The following is a 21,057-nucleotide window of genomic DNA, read 5'->3' on the forward strand; positions in this document are numbered from 1 at the left end:
CATGATATCCCTCAGAGTCCATCAGATGCAAATCAAAATGGGAGCGACTAAGGCAGTAGTTGATCATATATTACTAAACATTGCTAGTTCGGAATTATAAAACATGCAGAAAGACAGTTCAACAAAGAAGAAATCACACTTCAAGAAAAAAAATCCTGATGTGTGAACATGCTTCACCAACTTCTGAAAGGACAACCTTGATCCATATTCAACAGCAATAGGATGTCCTATAACGAGACGTCACTTCTTTCCCAAAGAGAAACATATTGAAGTCTAAAACAAGAAAAACAGGAAAAAGACTGCACAACAGCACCTTATTCATTTTCCCCAAAATAATAAAATAAATCACACAGTGATCATGAAGGGTCAGATTCTGTACCTTTCTATTATATTCCTCAAGTCAGCGTCAAAGGATTAAGTATGAGCCAGAAAATCAAACAGGTGTCATAGTGGTCACTTTCTCAGCCTCGACGCTTAAGCGTATCTAAAATTGTGTTTCTAGCAACTGACATAATATTTCTGGATCACTTTCTTCGATCGGTTTATGAATAATAACTTTCACAGATCCTGAATTTACGACACCCTCCATTCCTGCAGGCATGATTCGGCCTGTGCCAATTAAGGTTATAGGAATGACAGAAACCCACGTTTTTGCAGCAACACTGAATGCACCTTTCTGCGAATTATGACCAAGAAAAAATAATGAGCTTTTGAATCAATAGTTGCATTTTAAAATCCTCCTGATTTTCCATAATGACTTAATTGACCAATCAAACAATAGAATTATAGGATGATCTCACCTTGAAATCACCTAACTTCCTATCCTTACTTCGTGTGCCTTCTGGAAAGAAAAAGACAGAGGCGCCATTCCTGACGAGATCCATACATCTCTTAAGACACTCCTACATGCACAGTAGTAATAAAATTCAAACACGTACTACAGAAAAAAATAAACCAGGCATGCAACACTAAAAGATAATATTACATAGATTGATCGTGAATTGCCATCTAAATAGACACTCAAAACAGATCAATCCTATATTGCAATCTAAAGAATGGTAACAGAAAATGCGAAAAGGAATACCAACTGGCTTCTGCTGTCCATGCGCTTTAGTGGAATTATACCCATCATAGACATGGCCCACCCAATAATGGGAAAAATACCCCGGTTGCTGATAAACTTGTAGCTTCTTCCAAGAGAAAGAAGTGTATAGATGTCTAAAAAACTCTGGTGGTTGGAAACATATACAGCGGGGCTCATGTGAAGGCATTCTGAAGAAGAGAAGGTGGGGAGAGCTCCAACAGAAGTTCAATAAGGATTTTCAGCCAATTTCTGCAACATACAGGGTTAATTGATTTACCGTTACATGGGGGCAGATTCACGTGGTGTAACAACCAGGATTTACCCACCTATGTTAGACTGGACAGGTTCCTCGTTGATGTCATTTCCTAGAAGCATTTCCTGATGTTACACAATACTTGCTGCCAAGGTCAGTGTCAGATCATAATGCTGTTTTTCTGGAGAATGAGGGGGTCAGTTGGGGGAAGAAACCTTTCAAACTTTTAATTTGATGGAAGAGGACGGTTTCCAGAATTTAGTAGAGTCTACTGTTAAAGAATGCAAGTCTGATCAGAGGAAAGCAGGAATTCTATCTATCCTGAAATCTACTAAACTGTCGATAAAACAATGGGTGGGGAAGAGAGACCATTTTCCTTCTGTAGAGATTACAGATTTAGAAAGAGGATTCATTTGGAAGAGGTAAACCTGCAGCAGAGGCAAGGTACATATGTTTGGGACAGAGGATCGATTTGATCAATATGAGATCAGAATTATGGAGGTTGTATAAGATTGAAGAACAGATATGGTTTCAAAAATCGAGAGCTAGATGGGTGGAAGGGGACCGTAATACAAGATTTTTTCATACTTGTGCGTTGATTAGGAGAAAGAGGAATTCCATGAATGCTTTGAATGTCATGGAGAGATAACTCAAGATCCATCTGTCATCAAAGCTTGTGTCAAAGACCATTTCTTGGAATTTACAACTCTAGTTCTACTTTGGAAGTAGAAGATGAAGATGAATTTTTCAAAAATTTCAGTGGAGCAAAGTAATATTCTGGAAAAAGAATTCACGGAGGAAGAAATAGGGAGACTTTACAATCGTGTGATAGCAACAAAGCTCCCGGCCCGGATGGTTTTAATATGGGCTTCTTCAAGAATTTTGGGTTGTTCTCAAGAATTCACGGATGGTTTAATATGGGCTTCTACTTTTGGGATGTTCAAATTACCCAATATAGAATCAGAAACGCACGACATCAACTGGTTGCCATTTGGTTTCAGTTTTGAATCTTTGAACAATGAAACTGTTAATTTTCTTAACCTTCTCCATAAAGGTTCCTTGGCAATTTCTTCTAGAATTGGAAGTCATGTATTTACAAGCATATAGTTCTCTGTTATCCCTTCCATTCTGTCAAGAAAGAATTCAAAAATTTCCTTAAGGAAAATAAAAGAAATTATCAATTCATATATCTAATCTGCCTATGCTAATTTATTATTTATATATTTAGTTCGATGTATCCAAGATTCAGACACAACCACTTGGGACTTGCCCTTTAAACTTGGAAAGCATCTCTGGTCGGCAAGCTCAAAAGGAGAGCATAAATAGTACAAACTAATTGTAAAACAAAGTGATGAAAGCATGGGAAATCAAGGAAATGCAGAATCTGCGCTAATGCTGGAGTCAAGCAGTTGGCTAAATATTATTGTGTGAAACTGCATAACTGGGGTGGATTCCGAGTTGACAGCTCCTGAGAAACTTGTTGCATTGTTGGTCGAGATTGTGGACTGGCATGTAGCATGAGATATTAGTTTTACAACTGTGACCACTGCCGCTGCTGTTCGTTTCCTAGGGATGGAAGACGCTGGTCTAACAGATCTTTCAGTAGTAAATTACCGAATGACGCCGATGATGAACATGTGGTGAGAGCGAAGAAATGATGATGACAGGAAATATATTAGATCCCCAGGGTGCCTTCCCATAAGTATTCCAATGTCACCACTTGGGGGGGGGGCGTGCACTTTACACTCATTTTCATTTAACGTGTATTAAAGATCGCAGTCTCAAGGCACAATAGAAACAGTGGGAGTTCCGTCATAAAACTAAAACCATATATATCAGTTTCATAGTAAAATGCATATAGATGAGCATTTTCTGCATTGATTTGTATACAAAATCAGCTCGTCCAGATGCTGATTAGCCGAGATAGATCGTTTCTTCAATCCCTTTGTTAAGGCTCCATCCAGGTGCCAGTTGAGAGATCATTGTTGCTTTAATCCCTCTGGCATTCCTAAGCTTTGTGCAAGGTCACTCATCCTTTCTTTCATGGCTGGACACTCTTTGATGTGCATCCTTGTACGCTTCATTAACTAAAAATGATAGCTTCTGAATGCCTTCAATTGGATTTTGGGATAGAAACACCTAAGACTTGACTATCACCGACGAGTCGACCAATAATTTGGTGGAAAATTAGTTTATCAATTGTATACTTACTTCTGCACCCAGTTCCATTGCTCAGTTCCATTGCTGCCTCGGTAATCTCTACCCGTATAGGTTGCTGGTTTCCAGATAATGTTGCCTGAAAAGTAATGTTTTCAGTTAGAACATCTGTAAATACAACAGAAAGATTGATTCTACAGTCAGAGTTGAGACACAGGACTCAAAGTATGTTCGACTAAAAGTATTATTCAACATCATAAACAGAATGGTGATCATCATAGCCACGAATAACGGGTTTATCAGCTAAGGTTAATGTAGCTGTGAGAAGCAGTCAATGATACTACTCAAACTAGAGAGAGAGAGAGAACTGTAAAAACATACCTTTATCAGCTCACCTTCACAATAGCCGTCAAACTCAGCTCTGAAATACGGAATAAAACCAAATGGAAATCATACAAAGAAGGAAACTAAAGTTCAGATACTAAAAGGGATAACGTAAGATCCATACGCAGCAAGCTCTTTTTGCACCCGCACAGCCTCAACCTGGACAACCATTTGTGCTTTCTTCACTGTCTCATAGAGATTTTGCATGTTTCCAAGAATTCCTGCCTAAAATCAATTCAGTAGGACAGCAGCATTAGCTTGAAGGAGAGAGTCAATAACGATGATGCACTAAGCCACTAACTATCATGCGCAACTGTCAAAGAAGACGAATGCCAAGCCCACATGACTCAAATATTTAATCAATTCCGGCACGATGATGAGACAGAGGAGTGTAGTCACGCAAGCACAGCAGCTGGATATATGTCATGCCTTCGGGGCAGATAATATTATGCAACTATGACTGTATGACAACGTAAATTGCATGTGTTTTAAAATAGTTTGTCCTACCACGGAGAAGAATTAGTACAAATTTAAACTTGAGATTAGAAGGATAAGTAAAACTCTAATGAAAAATAAAACTCTTCAAAATATTTTCCTTCATTTGTTTGAATCAAGTCATGTACTAAACACATTAAAAAATAATTCCTAGCAAACGAAACATAAATGTTTCAGTTTCACATAATTGAAAGTGGAAACAAGTAAAAATATAAAAAACAAAGGAAAACAGAACTTGAGTCTTGAGATAACAACACTGAACTGTAACCTTATGGCATCATTTTCAATCGTAGACAAGACTAAAACAATGGGAATTGATTATACCATAAAGGAAAATTTACTCATTGATAAGATCGTAAAAATTGATAAAGAGGTTGATATCCACATGATCTGAAGTGCATGTTAGACCCTAGTAAATGTCAGAGAGATCAATGTAGCCATTTCTAAAGAATGGTTTGAAATTAACATGAACTAGCAAGAGATGCCAAGATTACCATAACTAAACTTCGAAGGTGCATCATCACCCTTGTCACCATTTTCCTTTTTCTCCAAACAGGCCATACACACGAAGAGGCGTATACGTATGTCCAGTTTTCCGATGACATGTCGGTGATAAAAGCTGCTTACCAGCTAGATTTGCATTCGAATTAAAGTTACCTGAAGAGCATCAGCAAAAAGAAAAAAAATACAGCCCACTCTTTAAGAGCATAAATTGGGGGAAATTAATACGGATAAGCACCCAACTGCATAATAGACATTAGAGTAAAATAAAATCACACAGAGAAGCAAACAATCCTCGGTTTGATTACTGGGAATGTTTTGTTTCTACATAACGAAAAGTGAAAAGGGGAATACGAAGTTCATACCTTTTTTTATTTTAAAAAAACTATCAAATGATAACCAATACAACTATTTCAGCCATACTGACACTCAGTTTCGTCTAAAAACAAGCACAAAAACAAACCCATAGAACAAAATCAAAACTTTGCATGGTCGATACTCTTACACTGAATTCTCTATTTTTTTCATCAACCAAAGAGAGAGAGAGAGAGCGAGGCCAAGGGAGGGAGAATGGATTGTCTTCTTCCAATTAGTGGCTCCGTGGAGATTTGATATTTGAGCAGTCACGGCACTTGTCGACGCCATTGCTTTTGCAGATCTCTCACCCAGGAAAAATCAGATTTTTCAAAAATAGAGTTGTTTTCCTTTTCCTTTTCCTTTTAACCTTTTTAGCTTCATGTGATTACAAGGGGACAAATACGAGGAAGACACATTATCCTATCTTGGATATTTTACTTTAACATGGAAGCAATAAATTCAAACTAGGGATCACCATTTGAATTGCAGATATCTATTCTTTTTTATATATAAAATATATTTTAATTGTAAATAATAAAATTTAAATCAGAGATGATAGTTGGAATTATAGATATTTGATTATTTTTATAGATTTAGAGGGTTAAATTATTATTTGTTATAAATTTAAAATGGATATGATTAGATATGCCTTGATATTCATTTTCTAAATTTATATGATTAAATATTTGAATTCTAAAACATTATAAAATAAAGAATGTATATATTTTTAACGAGTTTCGAATATTGATCATGTAATTTAGTGCATTTAAATCTAGATTGTACTAATTTAGATGTTCGATACATGATTAAAATTTTTAATTTATTTTTTATCTATTTAACATCTAACAAAAATAATGTAATTTAAATTCAAATAAGACATTTAAATAATTTATCGATAAAAAATCAAATGCTTAAATAGTTTTTCGAATGCATACTTTAAAAAAAATTATAGATGTTAGATATTAGACTTGGGAATGATATTGAGATAGTCAGGCCCAAATTGTTTTCTTGGATCTCTTACACGGCTTTTACTTTAATGTACTGTTCCTGTGGCACATGTTGATTTGAGTATCACTTTCCATTTGAAAATTTAAATCAGTTCTAATTTGAAACCAGTACAACAATAACAAGCACTACGAGTCGTCAATGGTGGAGGTGGACACTTCTTCTATTCCTGCCATTTAATGACCCACTGACTCATAAGAAAAAATACATGCTGCTTGAATTTAGAAGCCAACTGATTTGAAACAGTTAAACAGAAGAAAACATTAAAAAAAATCTGCTTTTAAACAGTTGAGCATTAGAGTAATTATTTCCAACCTTTTTGGTTATCCACTCGTTAAACAGAAAAGTTGCTGGTGGCCCTAACTAATGGTGGCATACCCTATATGGGCCCTGTTTTACCAATACCCCTCTCCTATTTCATGCAGATCGAAAGTCCTCAGCCCCGTTTGGTTCATGGATTTTTTTCATTTCTGTGAGGAATTTTTTTTCCGGATTAAGATATTCACGTTTGGTTGGGTTACATTCCTAAGTGAGGATAAAAATTAAATAACAACAATGATTTTTATTTTTGTTTTGTTTTACTGGCAGGGCCGATCCAATGAGTTTTAATGCCCTGGGCGAGATAATAATTTTATGCCCCTATACTTGTACCGTATAATAGACAAACATAAATAATTTTTAAAACAATTATAATCCGAAACAGGGCAAGGTCAAACTACCATGATATTTCCAATTATATGGTGCAACAAGTCTACAGGACGGATAATGAGCTGCCTGAAGATAAGCTCAATAGAAGAACATCCTCTATAACAGATTAACAAATGGAAAAACATTTTGAGACAGTCTACAGTCGCTGAGAAAAGGATCAACTACATACCGAACAGCAGAAGGTGAAGCAACAACAACAACCGGTGCAGATAGGGCTTTCTCCAAGACAATTTGATCAACATGTACCTGAAAGGAATGAGCATTGTCAATTGACAATTGTAAACAATCTTCAATTACAAGCTACTATCTTGAAGCATGGTACATGTGAGATATTCTTTTTGTTTTACTTCTAGATTAATCCGCACGCTATAATCCCTAAGACCCTCATGGGATGTCAGTAGAGTCCAACATCATTCTACAGGAGATAGTTTTCTTCTAAATATCTAATGCATCTATGGTATAGTTATTCTTCGAAATATCTCATGAATCTGGGGTATAGTTATTCTTCAAAATATCTCATGCATCTGAGCGTTTCCCAGACCTTATAAAGAATGCCACCACAACTTAATGTGCATGTATTAATAGATAATAGATTTCTTTGTTGCGTGGGGTTTGCGACTTTTAACCAATACCTATGGGATTTATTTAAGCTTAGAACTTTTTTTTCCTCCAACCTCGAGGAAATGTTCCCTTTTGGCCTTCTCCCTTTTTTTTTAGTTTTAGAATTTTTGTTCAACTGATCAAATTTGAGGCGTTTGATTTCAATGAAAAGCAAGACTACTCCATATGCTATGCCTTAACTACAAGTGTTTCTTCATCTATAAACATCAAATCAAGTGCAACTATTAATTTACATATAAGTTGATGGATAGTGTCCAGCAGCACACCAAGGTAATGTAGGAAAATATCTCAGATCGTGAAGCAACTATAGACTTCCATATATACTAAACTAAAAAAGACATACTCGTGCACCTAGATGATTACATTAGAAAGAAGTGGAACAACCAATAGTTTCAGAGGAAATTTCCAATTGTTTCAACCATTCAAGGTCATAAATCTCAACTTCCTACAGCTAAATAAGTGTAATGGATTCACAAAACAAAGTTCAGATTACTGAGTGCACTAGATAGATATACATAGTGCGTTTGAATTAAAAATCGTTTGTGAAAAAGGTTCAATTTTTTTAATCTCGATTAAAATTTATCAACGTTCATATTGGAGGGGGAAATCTTATTTCAAGAAATCACTTTTTCCCCTTCTAATATCATTATTCATAAAATAGGATAACCAAGGAAAGAATTCCTATGGATTTTATTCCAAAATACAGAATCCAGTGAACGATTTTCAATATATGGTAAAAAAAATGAACTATTTTTCTTTCAAGTTCCAAATAAAAAGTGATAAAAGCGAAATCTAAGGAACTTAAAAATCATCAGAAGCTTTAAAAGGGAAATCAAAGAAGAAAGTGAAAGTATAAACCAGAGCGTCAATGAGCTTGTTGTTTTTGCCTCGTCTCTGGTGACGACGAGTCGACGACTTTCGGATTTGAAGAAGCACATGTCGAATCATTTGCGAAGTCGACTTAGACGAAGTTGAAGAAGCTCCCATTCTCGTACGAGAGAACAGATTCGCGTTTGAAGTTGCAGAGAGGCAGAAGAAAACGGTCATGGCGGAGGAAGAGTAGAGAGAGGGAAGAGAAAATAACGCCATTGAAACGTGTTGCCCCAGGTTCTTACTGAAACAAAATTTCTTCTTCTTTGATTTAGCGAAATTGTTTGATCTTGAACTGGGCTTTGATGGGTCTTTGGTTTCAGTTTTAGTTATTTCGTTTGATTCATCGAGTTGGTTGAATTTGAAAACTTTGTTTTCATGGTCTTGGGAAATAATTGTTCGCTTCCTTTCATGGTCTAGGGAAACAAAGGGGGCCCCACACCATACACATTTAGGTCACTGTATTGAGGATTTTCTACATGGAATGGAGAATTGTTAACCTATGGGTTTTATTTTAACGTTGGTGATGGTAGTGGGTTTCACATGGCTTGTTGATTTTTTAAACACTATCATGACACCGACTTCACACCTAAAAACTTCATCAGATTAGACATGATTGTGAATCTAGAAAGTTTACGCCATATTGATAATTTAGGTTAAACATTAGGGGATTCAAAGTTTTTAATCCATATTCTATTATTTACAGGTTTAGCTAAAAATTAAGTGAAGAACTTGATCTACACCCCCACTTAAAATCGTAAAATATCATTCGAATTTAAATTTATGGGGAAGAATTTAACCGACAACATATCAGCATTTGATTTTTACTAATTTAGAAAAATTATAAGTGATATTCTCAATGATTTAATAGTGAATAATCGAATATATTGTAGTCACTGGTGTTCGAACCTAAGACCTCTATAAATAACAATCTTCTTTTAATTATTGAGACCATTTAACTCGTAAAAATTTCTTAATTTCATTAATAGAATTGATATAAGTGGATGAAGTGTACGATAACTTAAATTTAGACCTAAATTAGGGGCCAAGAAAAATGATCCGTTATTAACTAGTTTTTGGGTCTTAAAACTAGATGTAGGGAAGATTTCGAGAAATACAAGGTATGAAAAATTAATCCTTTTTGTTTCTTTGTGGCAAGCTTTGACATGGTAAAAACGTATGTATGAAAATTAGGGTGGGTAGAGATAGTAATTTAAAGTATGGCTATGGGCTATGGCTATGGGCTATGGTTGAGACTGTTTTTAGAAATTTGAACTTTAATTAGAAGAAAAATTTGTAATATTAGTTGACAATGTTCAAAAGAGTTTGCGTATATAAATGCCTTTTCATTCTTTAAGTATGTTCAATTGTTGATTTGATATATAAAATATAATTTTAGGATGTTTTAATGCGTGTGTGATGATGATTCAAAGAATGTCTAAACATTATATATATATACAAAATAATGCTTTCATATCTGCTTTTATAATCTGCATTGCTTTTGATGTTACTATGTACTTTTAAGCTCTGTCCAAGAATGTTGTTTGTGTGAGATTTAAACGTGAAGCTTGCTCTTTTTTTCGGGGACCTTGACATGTGTTTAGACTTCTTGGTGATTCTGTTGTACGTCGTCTAAAAAACGGTTAAAAAATGATAAGATCTGTTAAACAAGTGACCGGTTAAAATTTAGGCCGGTTATGTTATATCATTTAATCGAAAATATTATCAAGTACAATAATATATTAGGTAGCGCTTATATAATATAATATGTAGCGCTTATATTGACCTATTTTCTAACTAAACAGGTATATTTAAACCGGTAACATTGTAAATTTATCTATTACATTATAATTATCGGTTTTGATGTTTTGGAATTGATACAATTTTAAATGTATCGACACTTATGCGTGCACCTCGTTGTGCTTTCATTTTAGGAAAAAAGTATCGACACATATTTAAAGAGTGTCGATACATAATATAAACATATTTGTTAATTAACCAGTATATTTTTACCGGTTACATTGTAAATTTACTTGTTACATAATAATTATCGATTTCGATATTTTTTGAATCGATACTTTTTATAAATGCATCGTCACTTATGCGTGCACCAGTTTGAGTTCTTCAATCATAAGTTTATTCTTTAAGAAACTAAAACTGTCCTAACTTTATCCTATAGAGATAATAAGAGTATATCATAAGTTTGCGTTGAGAGATGTTTGTTTCTGGGGTTTTGTTCTTTGAGAAACTGATAACATGGTGGGTTTCCCAATGTTATTCTTTTGTTACTGCAAAGTTTTTGTTATTTTCTTACTGGGTTTTGCTTAAAATATCCAACTTTTTGTATTAAAGAATGAAAATTCTGAAATAAAAATGATCACACAAGCACACTTTTTTACTATCGGTTTTGTCATTTCGATATCGATTTTGTCATATTTTTACCTGTTATATTGTTATGGATCGATACATTTTTATAAAGTATCGACACTTTATTGGCGCTATAACTTCTTTTCTTTTAAATTCCAAAAGTGTCGATACTTATAATACACTATCAACATATCCGGTATCTCTTAACCAGTTTTGTCATTTTGAGACCGGTTTTGTCATATTTTTACCTATTATATTGTTATGGATCGATACATTTTTATAAAGTATCGACACTTTATTAGCGCTATAACTTCTTCTCTTTTAAATTCCAAAAGTGTCGATACTTATAATAAAGTATCGACACTATCAACATATCCGGTAGCGCTTTACCTGTTTTGTCATTTATAGACCGGTTTTGTCATTTTTTTACATGTTTTATTGTTATGGATCGATACATTTTTATAAAGTATCGACACTATCAACATATTGGTAAATTTAAACCGGTTACATTGTAAATTGACCTATTACATTAAAATTATCGGTTTCGATGTTTTGTGATTGATACAATTTTAAATGTATCGACACTTTATGCGTGAACCTGTTTTTGCTTTTGGAAAAAAGTATCGACACAAACTTAAAAAGTGTCGATACTTTATGTTGACCTGTTTTATAATTAATTGGTATATGTATACTGGTTACATTGTTAATTTAAATATTACATTATAATTATTTATTTCGATGTTTTTGCGGTCGATACTTTTTGAAAATGTATCGACACATATTATTACATATGTATCGAAACAAATCTTTGTGTTTACTAATTTTACATTAAAAAAATATATTTTTACCTACATTGTAAATTTACCTATTACTTTAAAGTTATTGAATGTTGTAGTTATTGTACATACTGAATATGTCCTGCTAATTTAATGTTGTACCCACCCTCAAACTACCACTACCAATACCACATCCTATTGAAAGCACCACTGAAAACATGTTGTTCAATGAACCTTTACTTACATCTCCATCAACTCCTGTTGGGACCACTGAAATTGCACAACAAAATTTTTGCCATGGATCATACTGATGCAGACAATGTTAAGCCAACCGATGAATGCCATGAAGTACATAATGTTGATGAATCTGACATATTGGTTGGTAAGCTCTTCTCTTCACGTGATCAAGCTCGATACTTTTACAAGGGATTCGCACGGGAACATGGGTTTAGTGCACGTAAGGGAACAAGACGGCTTGACGTGGAAGAGAATGTGAAGACACAAGAATTTTGTTGTTCCAAAGAAGGGTTTCGAGTATCAAAAGTCAATATTATTGATCGTCAACGTGCTCATACGCCAGTCACAAGAATAGGATGCAAGGCTATAGTCATAGTTACAACAACAAATACAAACGATCAGTGGGTTATAAGTAAGTCTTATCAGAAACATAATCATGCATTGTGCACACCTGCTATGACACCATTTATGCTTTCTAATAGAGTTGTAAGTAAGGCTGATATCGATGAGGCAACAACATTGAAAGAGGTTGGTGTTGGCACGTCGCAAGTAATGAACTATTTAACGCAGCAGGCAGGGGGCTATCATAATGTTGGATTTACACATAAAGACCTCTACAATGCACTTCAAAGAGGTAAAACAAAGGAAATCGTCGATGGGGATGTGAATGCACTTATTGTTTACTTTGATTATAAGAAACATGATGATCCCAGGTTTTTTTTGATATACTCGGTAGACGAATCAGGGGCGTTGCATAATCTTATTTGGTCGGATTCTATATCGAGATCACATATGTTTCGGTAATGTAATTACATTCGACACAACGTATAAAGATAATTTGTATGGTCGACCAATTATACCTATTGTCGGTGTCAATCATCACCATAACACAATTGTGTTTGCTACTGCCATCATCGCTGACGAGACGTCCCAATCTTTCGAGTGGGTGCTACATAATTTTTTAGAAACCATGATGAACAAATCGCCTATTTCAGTTGTCACTGACGGGGATAGGGCAATGCAGAGGGCTATCAAATCTGTTATCCCTAATACTAAGCACAGATTATGTTCTTGGCATCTTTCTCGTAATGCACAAGCTAACATTGGTGACCCAAAATTTACAACAACATTCTCAAAATGCATAGCTTCCTGGTGGACAACCGACGAATTTGATATTCAATGGCATTCAGTTGTTTCAGAATTCAACGTCGAAAAGCATCAATGGGTGATTGAGAAGGGAAATACTCGGCACTTATGGGCACAAGCATATTTAACCGGTCATTTCTTTGCTAATATTCGCTCAACACAAAGGTGTGAGTCTATGAATGCTTCACTCGCAATTGCACTGAAACACAAGAAGACTTATTCAGATGTTGTTCGTGCAATTGAAGATGGAATTAGTAGAATGCGTCTGAACGAGTTGAAAGCAGATTACTTAAGTTCCTAGACGAAGCCCTTCCAGATCACAAAACTGGTTGAATTTGAAAGTCATGCTTCTGAGATTTTTACGCACAAATCTTTTCATGCGTTCCAAGAAGAACTTCAACGGGAGACATTATACCGGATTCAGGAAGAGATTCAGTCCTTATCAGATGAATGTCAATATTTTTATTTGAAAAAGTACAAAGAAAAAAATAAGACATTTGAAATTAGTTTTGATTATCGTACGGAAACTCTAAATTGCTCATGCAAAAAATTCGAGACCGTTGGACTTCCATGTCGCCATCAACTTCACGTTTTGAAGCACTTGGATTACACATATTTGCCCGGGTCTTTGATTCAAAGTAGGGTGGACTAAGGATGCGAAGGCTTCTGCACCCCAGTTTGTTGATTTGAATGTGCCTCAAGAAATAATGAAAATGGCAAGGTTTGCTTCTCTACGTGTAACAACAAGTTTGTTATGCTACGCTGCATCAAAGACAGACACGTCTTTCAAAACCGCAAGAGATGAGATGAAAAGACTAACAGAAGAATTTGAGAACTCGTTTGGTTTGAATGATTCAGTCAATCGAAGCAGTATATTAAACAACGTTTGCGACCGTCAATGGAAACAACGCAAGCGAAAAGAAGTAACAAAGAACAAGGTCGAGAAGAAGATTAGGCGACGTGGGTTCTGTAACGGTGAGGGACATAACAAACTAACATGTCCTCAAGTCAAGCTGGGTTTGAATACAAGCACGTAGTCTACTTCAACTGATTTTTTTGAAGATGGAATGGAATGGTTATGAACCTCCAGCACATGATGTTAGAGACATTTGGTTATAATTATGTGTTTCGATGTTTTTGGGATCGACAATTGTTATAAATGTATCAAAACTTTGTTTTGCACTTGGTTCTGAAATACATTCTGGACAAAGTGACACTTATTCTATTTGTGTCGATACTGTTTGTACACATGTTTTCTCAAAAACCTGTATATTTAGACCGGTTATATTTCTAATTTACCTATTACATTATAATTATGGTTTTCGATGTTTTTGGGATCGACACTTGTTATAAATGTATCGACAATTTTTTGTGCACTTGGTTTTGAAATACATTTTGGACCAAAAGTATCGACACTTGTTTGATTTGTGTCGATACTTTTTTTACACCTGTTTTCTCAAAAATCGGTATATTTAGATCGTTTACATGAATAATTTATCTATTACATTATAATTATATTTTTCGATGTTTTCGGGATCGACTTGTTTTAATGTATCGACACTTTTATGTGCACTTGGTTTTGAAATACATTTTGAACCAAAAGTATCGACACTTGTTTGATTTGTGTCGATACTTTTTTTTACACATGTTTTCTCAAAAACCGGTATATTTAGACGGTTTATATGAATAATTTACATATTACATTATAATTATATTTTTCAATGTTTTCGGGATCGACACTTGTTTTAAATGTATCGACACTTTTATGTGCACTTGTTTCTGAAATACATTCTGGACATAAAGTATCGATACTTGTTCTATTTGTGTCGATACTGTTTGTACACTTGTTTTCTCAAAAATCAGTATATTTAGACCGGTTATATTTTTAATTTACCTATTACATTATAATTATAGTTTTCGATGTTTTTGGGATCGACACTTGTTATAAATGATTCGACACTTTTTAGTGCACTTGGTTTTGAAATACATTTTGGACCAAAAGTATCGACACTTGTTTGATTTGTGTCGATACTTTTTTACACATGTTTTCTCGAAAACCGGTATATTTAGACCGTTTACATGAATAATTTACCAATTACATTATAATTATGTTTTTCAATGTTTTCGTGATCGACACTTGTTTTAAATGTATCGACACTTTTATATGCACTTGGTTTTGAAATACATTTTGGACCAAAAGTATCGACACTTGTTTGATTTGTGTTGATACTTTTTTTACACCTGTTTTCTCAAAAACTGGTATATTTAGACCGTTTACATGAATAATTTACCTATTACATTATAATTATGTTTTTCGATGTTTTTAGGATCGACACTTGTTTTAAATGTATCGACACTTATTTATTTGTGTTACCTGTTTTCTCAAAAACCCGTATATTTGAAAAAGGTAAGTAAGTGTTAGAAATACATTATGGACAAATTCATTATGCACATTATCACTAATGTTGATATTTGAAAAAGGTAAGTTGTTACCTTAGAAATGGAATTTGATGTTTTCTCCCGATGCATCCATTGAGTAAGTTGTTTTTAGGATGGATGTAATTTCGGTTTAGGACTAAAATTTACATTTAAATTCAAACTCTAATTATAAATGAAATGAAAATGAAATGACATATTAAATGAACCTGAAAATTGCATAATTGATTCATTGTGTAATCAAACCAAAGCATACATACACAAAAATTTATAGATAACAATGTTCAAATAATGTACCTACAACGAAATTAATCCGATGGAAAGGGTTATTGCTAACGAAGTCTGGAACATTAGGCGCCTTCAACAAAATTTCCAAATACGCGTATTTTACCACCTTTTGCTGAGGACATAAAAATAATTTAAATTATCAAACTAATCAGGTGCAATTTTACTAACAAGAAACTAAATTTTTTTTGATAAGGAACAAGAAACTAAATGAGCATAATCAGGAATAAATTTGTGTCATACTTAGAGCATCGTCATCCGAATGGGAAACATCGTCGAAAGAATGTGGACATATGTAATTGTTTATCTAATAAAAAAACATAAATTGTTAATCAATCAATCTATGAACAACTGTTTAACTATGAAAATATGGCATGAATGTAACTTACCGGATTATGAATCATTTTTCGCGGTGAATCATCGACCAACAGTGTATTTAGGGTGTTAAAATCAGTAAACTCGTTCCAAACATCATTGAGATCTTTACAGTAGGTAAACTTATCTTCTGTTTTGCACTTACTTTGATCCTGGTTACAAACAATCGAACATAAATATGTAGGAATCTTAGAGAAATTAAAGTTAGCAAAGCGTAATGACAATCATCTTACCCAAACGAATAGAAAGTGGTCAAAGAACAAATGTAGTTTATCAAGTACACGGTCCATGTTATGCCTGAGATTGTAATCAAGTTTGAATGTTAACATTTAATTGTATATTAACGATTTTGGCTATAGTAATTTGAATTGCTCAATAGTTCTAACCTCATCTTGGATGACCAAATGGCAACAACAAAATTCTGTAAACAAAATTGCATAAATTCATATAATCCATTTCTGAGGATAACATCTGTAACATGAAGAAAATGAGATTAAAGTTGTACACTTATATATTAAAATAATGGATACAAATTAACAGAATTGAAACCTTCTGTATGTCTTGGGATGTAGGCAAGGACACCATTGACATAAAAATTACTAGTTTTCTTGCAAGCAGCGTTGCAGACACGATATACTTCTTTGGATCATCATCATCATCATCGTCATCTTCATTGACCGCTTGGTTGTCCAAATCTGTTAAAAGAAAATAAAATACATTTCAGAATTTGTAAATGTTTAGAAACATAAATAATTAATTACCTAACTCGTTTGATGTCGTTGCTGTAATTCGTCACGCAACATGGAGACTTCATCGTGCAATGATGAAATATCGGCTCGCATTACGCTCACAAGGGAATCAATATGCTCCCGAAAATTGACCATGTATTCCATCACTGTCGTAATTGTGAAATCCTGTCCAACTTGAGTTTCTGGAGCTTCTGCAGATTCTTCCATCATTGCGTCTCCCATTGGTTGGTCATCTTCATTGACATGCTTCCAACCGACTTTTTCAACAAAATCATATCCCACTTTTCCAACAAATAACATGTCAATCTTGCGGGTTAATCGAACAGGGGAGTCAAACGAAAAATCAGCTTCTTTCTTATTCAACAGATGGGTGATGACACATCCATATGGTAGTGAAGTTGAAATTGATATTCCCTTTGTGACTATATATACAATTGTATTAAAAATCAGTTTAGCAATGTTTGGAGCCGTTTTGACTTTGGATTTATACTTTGCTATCCACCAATAATCGCTGTCATGAAGCATTGAATGTTTTCCCCCACTAGGCCGAATAAACCAAGTCAGCATTTTGTGAAATACTCTGTACTCTAGATCTAGGTGAATTGGGCTATTTCTAGCAACCCGTCTAATAGTAGATCAATCTACATCATTTTCATCTGAATCCCCTTTATTCTCTACACCTAAACCCTTCGCAATAGTTTCCGAAGATATATATATATCCTTCCCCATGACATTGGTATTAATTCCTATTATATTACTCTTATTAGGCTCATACTCGAAGGAAGCATTGTTGTAGAAAACTCTAACTAGGTTGGGGTAATATTTTGGTTCTACACCAAGGAATTCAAGCCAACCCCAAGATGTAAACGTGGATTTAAAATTAAAAGCATATTTATCATCGAACAAGAAACCCAAGTCAATGAGACATTCGGGACGAATCATCCTTACTTTAAAACTCTTTTGCCATCTTTCTTTCTCCGCATCGGATCTAAAGTTGTTAGTTTCGAATGACCTGATTTCCTCAGAAGAGGTGGGTTGAGAAGAGATTTGAGAAAGACCCCGCTTCTGACGCTGACGTTTTGGAGCCATTTTGGGTATAGATGCTGTTACATTGGAACAAAAACACATTAAGGGGGAAAAATACCAATATGCAAATAAAAAAAAACCTAATTTATGGCAAAATATCAAAATATCTACCTGAATATATGATTATAACAGTTATGAACGCTGGTATTCGTCGAAGTCGATAAGTTCTTTTCTGCCTTTAGGTTTAAGGTTTTTAGATTTGGAGTTTGTATCATATTTATAATAAATGAAAAAAACGAATAATTTAAAAAGGTATCGACACAAGTTAATAATGTGTCGATACATTATGGTAACCTGTTTTCAATTTAAACCGGTATATTTAGACTGGTTATATTGCTAATCTACCTATTACATTATAATTATAGTTTTCGATGTTTTTGGGATCGACACTTGTTATAAATGTATCGACACTTTTTAGTGTACTTGGTTTTGAAATACATTTTGGACCAAAAGTATCGACACTTGTTTGATTTGTGTCGATACTTTTTTTACACTTGTTTTCTCAAACCGATATATTTAGACCGGTTATATTGCTAATCTACCTATTACATTATAATTATAGTTTTCGATGTTTTTGGGATCGACACTTGTTACAAATGTATCGACACTTTTTAGTGCACTTGGTTTTGAAATACATTCTGGACCAAAAGTATCGACACTTGTTCGATTTGTGTCGATACTTTTTTTACATATGTTTTCTAAAAAACCGGTATATTTAGACTGGTTATATTGCTAATCTACCTATTACATTATAATTATGGTTTTCGATGTTTTTAGGATCGACACTTGTTACAAATGTATCGATACTTTTTAGTGCACTTGGTTTTGAAATACATTCTAGACCAAAAGTATCGACACTTGTTCGATTTGTGTCGATACTTTTTACACCTGTTTTCTCAAAAATCGGTATATTTAGACCGGTTATGCTAATCTACCTATTACATTATAATTATGGGTTTTGATGTTTTTGGGATCGACACTTGTTACAAATGTATCGATACTTTTTAGTGCACTTGGTTTGAAATACATTCTGGACCAAAAGTATCGACACTTGTTCGATTTGTGTCGATACTGTTTTACACATGTTTCTCAAAAACTGGTATATTTAGACCGGTTTATTGTAATTTACCTATTACATTATAATTATGGTTTTCAATGTTTTTTTGATCGACACTTCTTAATGTATCGACACATAAGTTTACCTATTCTCATTAAACCGGTATATTTTACCTATTAAGTTCCCAAACTTGGACAAAATGTTTGAATCAAATCTTTGTGTTTATTAATTTGTCATTATTATATTCTATTTTTGCCACCTACATTGTAAATTTACCTATTACTTTAAAGTTATTGCATTTTGTAGTTATTGAACATACCAAATATGGAATAGCTATTCATCCCGCACATGATGACAATTATGTTATTGATTGGAATAATGCAGACAAAAAACATGACTCCTACTGTGTATAAGAAACATGTACAAAAACATTTTGATAACTTTTCCCATCTCATACATAATTACATTCACATACAAAATTATAAATCGTATACAAAATTAAAAATCTTATACAAATTAACCATGCATTTACATCATCCCTTCCTTTTGTTATTCTGTGTAGCATGGCAGCTTTTTCATCTTCTCTTTTAGTTGATTTTAATTATGGCTTACGAGATCGTTTAATATTCGCATACGATCCCATTCTCCAATAACCTATATTCAAATTGTCAGTACGTTAAGTATTGTAAACCACAACATTCAATCTACGACTTTTAACAATTTAACCGCAAACAAATTTTTAATTCTACTTACAAAATCACAAGTAGCCCCTCTAGAACCAATCGATTCCATCCACATCATCACATAAATGCCACAATCATGTCCATTCGATTGCTCGTTCATCTTATGCTTCGCGAATTTGAATCTTTGCAAGGGGAAATTTCCTAGAGATCCACATGCTTCTACCCAAATGCGTTTCTTATTATAACTATCTAATATTTTCATCTGCATTAAAAAAATATGAAGTTATGATCCAAACAAATTATGCATTATAATTGACATAATTTCCTTTCATACATACCAATATCTTAGCATCATTCACTCTCTGTTTAGCTTCTTCAGATGTAAACAGACTATCATATACAGTTGCAACACGATCTACCATATCCAACACCAACAGATACCAATGTGAATTATTGTGGTTTATTGTGATCATGATCTGTAACAAATTTCACACCAATTTGACAAAATTCAACATTATATCCAAAAACATCATTTATGTCTATTCGTATGGTGTCTTACATTCTCACAGTTGGTGAATTTCACATAGTTATGCAACATGGGACCCTAAAAACTCGCTATACCCTCAATACAGACGTTGTCCAATGCCTGTTGCTGTAATTACGTGACAATCATTATTAATTTAACGTCTATAACATTACTTTTCAACATTATTAATTTAACTCATCGCTAAGTGGTATGGAATGTAGCCAATCGTCTGGCCTGACTTTTTAGAATCGTAGCATACTGTCCAGGCGAGCAAATATAACCTAACAAAATTAATTACACAATCAGAATATATTCAATAGGTTTTAACTTTTAATCGATGTCTACTTACCACACCGCCAACCCATTCACTAGGCTTCAACGTTGCAACGTCGAATACACTAGCGTATTGATTTCCCATTGAGATTACAAAACATCTGTATGAATCATTAGGATTAATATATTGTCATGAAATATTTAAATATCACTCACAAAGCAATATATTTAACTTACCCCGATTCTAACCCACTATTCCATAAATAATCACAAATTGCAGCTTCGACCGGTTCAATTCCGCTTGGAATAACCGCTTGGAATAACCGCTTTTTCAACCTACAGTTTTGCATACAAATTTTAGTCACAACAACATGATAAAAATCAAAATAAGTTTTCTTTTATTCAACTTACCTTCTGCTTCTTCTTATGGGGTGCATGACATTCCGAATCCAAATCTGCATCTATAACACTCTCCGGTGTATAGATGTTAGTGACATCCTTTCTCCTCATTTCCTCCATCTTTTTTCTTCCTCCATATTTCTTCTTCAAATTTTTCAGTTCATCATATTTTGCTCTACATAGCTCTCCATCTCTTTATTTCACCCTTCATTTTCCCCCCTTCATCC

The 21,057-nt window shown here is 34.0% G+C and overlaps 2 pseudogenes; both read right to left on the minus strand.

The window, feature by feature from the left end:
* Positions 1–328: 328 nt before the first annotated feature.
* On the minus strand, positions 329–1,459 carry LOC120136471 (annotated as a pseudogene).
* A 1,665-nt stretch (positions 1,460–3,124) lies between these two features.
* Positions 3,125–5,537, minus strand: LOC120135186 (annotated as a pseudogene).
* Positions 5,538–21,057: the final 15,520 nt, after the last annotated feature.

The sequence above is a fragment of the Hibiscus syriacus genome, unplaced genomic scaffold, assembly GCF_006381635.1.
Source record: "Hibiscus syriacus cultivar Baekdansim isolate YM2019G1 unplaced genomic scaffold, ASM638163v2 tig00001825_pilon, whole genome shotgun sequence".
Taxonomy (NCBI): Eukaryota; Viridiplantae; Streptophyta; class Magnoliopsida; order Malvales; family Malvaceae; genus Hibiscus; species Hibiscus syriacus.